Below are 2,804 nucleotides of genomic sequence, written 5' to 3' on the forward strand. Positions count from 1 at the left end.
CCACAGCCCAGCCCACCCTTGTGAGGATTACATTTAAGAGATAAGGAAACTGAGGCCCAGCAAAGTACATGATCTGCCTGAGACCACAGAGCATTCCCACAATCCATCAACGGGGGGCAGCATGTCTACCGAGAGTGCTGGAAGGATCTGGCTCTGACTAATCAATGTCTCATGTTACTGATGGGGATCTCAAAAGTGGAAGAGCTTGTCCAAGTTTTCGTGTAAACCAAAGCTCAGATCCTCTGACTCTACATGAAATAACCCCACCCACCCCACACACAGGGTGGGAGGTGGGCTTCCCAGACCCTTCCCTGCCTGCTGGCCTCTATTCCAGGGGGTGAACAAGCAGGCTCCCCAGAGGGAAAAAGGGAAGAATTCTACCTTGTTGAATTTGGGGGCAGTGTGAGGACACACTAGGGATACAAAGGCTCAGCCCAAAGGGGACAGCTGTCCCAGGCCTGTGCCCCGTCCCCATGCCTGCCAGAGAGCTTCAAGCAGACCTAGAAGCATTGAGACCCCTGCAGGGGTTGCAGCAGGCTGTATTTTGAGACTCAATTGGGAGGTTGCAGTGGAGAGACTGCGTCGAGGGTGGAGGGGGCTGGTGTGAATAGCAACAAGCCCGGCCAGGCCCTCCGGAAGCCAGCCAGCACCAGGTTTGCACGACAGAGAACACTGCTGTCGGCTGGGTAGGGGGGACATCACTGGGAAGAAACACCCCTCTCTCACACACACGTGCACGCATGTGAATACACCTCTTACGGATTCTTTATTGAAAGCTCCCAGGGAAGACACGTGGAGCCCATGCAAATGCCTGTGTCTGAACAGGCTGATGTGAACATGTGGCCACTTGGCTTCTTAGCTCACCTGATACCAGCCGACTGTCGGCTTTGTTCCCACTTCAGACAGCCACACTGAGGCCCAAAGAGGGCGACTTGGCCAGGCGTCCAGCCTCCCGCCCTGGCTTGTGAGAGCTGCACGTGATGCCCACGGTCAGGCTCCCAGAACAGGGCTGGGCTTGTCACTGGGCCACGTTCCTCGTGGGCTCTTGGAAGTGGCCAGGCAGACTGGAGATCTAGGGAAAATCCTTCCATCGCCCCCTCTGCTAACTACCTCAGCTGCACACCCCGCCCCCACCTGGTCACAGGAGGGTACATGCCCTCTCCTCTACAACCATGATGCACCAAGTGTGGCCGGTGCAAATCCTCCCCTGGGACTGGCTGGCAGACACTGGAGCAGATGCCAGAAGACCGAGGCCAGCCACAGGGAGAAGCAGAGGGGCGCTCAGAGTCCTTCTGCTCCTAAGGCCCAGGTACCCAAAGTTCTGCCTTCAACTCTATGACATATCAGGCAACCTCCCCAGCCACTGAGGTGCATAAATAACCTCTTTGGCTTAAACTGGCCCATGACACCTCTTCTCAAACCACATCCTCCCTCACAGACCATATCGAGCCTGTGATTCAACACACATTTGCATGACATTTTATCCTTCTCGCTCACGAGTGTCAACTCCCTGCAGTCAGAACCCCGTCCGCAGCTATCCCCGCTGCCTTCCTTGCACCCAGCGACGGTCTCAGGCACAGTGCATGCTCAGTAGCCAAGGGAAGGAGTCTATCTGGACCTCTGCAGCTTTGTGACTAGACAGACTCTCTGCCTCTGCATCTGGCCAGCATTCCACCGGACAGACGGTTTGTCTGAAGCACAGCCTCCGAGAAGCCCTCAGAATTCGTCTGGGGAGCCAGAGGCTCTTCTGAAGGGTGGGCCATGCTCCTTGAAGCCTAGGGCTGGAACCGAGGTCCAGGAAGCCCATCTGATGCTGTTCTAGAGAGCAGGCCCTTGGGAGTAAGACCCCATGAGTGGAGAAAACCTGATTTTCTGCATGACAAGTCCCAGAGGAAAATTTGGGGCTGGGCTGCCTTTCCCTCGAGCAACTTGAGGCACTTCTCTCCTTCCTGATGGCTAAGGTTGCTGGGGTGACAAATGGGTGCTGGGCATGAGCCATGCACCAGGCACCCCACTCAGTACCTCACATACATCATGGGCCGGAGTCCCTAGGTGACTGCCAAGGTGGACCCTATCATCCCCACTACACAGTTGAGGAAACTGAGGTGGGAAAGCTGAGGGACTTATCCAAAGTCGCCAGGCTGGGAAGCAACACACGTCTCAGGAATGTAAGGCTGTCCCTGCCTTCTAGCATCTCCGCACCTCCCCCACACCCAGAGGGGAAGGGGGGGAGTTGCTGCTGCAGGAGCCAGATGAGCTCCCGGAAATCTGGGAGGTTTCAAGATAAGAGATGGGGGAATATGCCACAGTCAGGGCCCCCCTCGAGGCTGCCCGCAAGGGTCCCTGAGGGCTGAGGGTGCTCTGTTACTGGAGTAGTCAAAAGACAGTCTCCAGCGTCCCGCCCCCTCCTTTCCCCTCCCCAACATTCTTGCTGCCAAATGAAATCTGGCAGCTTCTGAAAATAGCTCAGCGCTGCAGCAGGCACTGTGCCCGCCCTTCAGCAGGCTGGCACGCAGCTGGGGGTGGCCACTGTGGGCAGACGCTGGCGCATACGGGGCCGGGGGTGGGTGTCACACACACGGTGCACCGCAGTGACATGGAGCTGGGGCCATGGGGCAGCTGCCATCCCTGAGCTCCTCTGACCTTTCCTGGTGAGGCCACAGTGGCCCTTGAGACAGCCTGGCATGTTCACGAGGCCTGAGGCACCCTCTCCAGTAGGGATAAAATCACTAGTGGGTATGAGCAGCTGCCCTTGGGCCACTTTTGTCCACTCAGACAGACAAAGAGAAACCCAGGAACCAGGG

Source organism: Rhinolophus sinicus, chromosome 5, assembly GCF_057876585.1.
Source record: "Rhinolophus sinicus isolate RSI-liver-muscle chromosome 5, RSI-T2T, whole genome shotgun sequence".
In the NCBI taxonomy this organism is placed as follows: Eukaryota; Metazoa; Chordata; class Mammalia; order Chiroptera; family Rhinolophidae; genus Rhinolophus; species Rhinolophus sinicus.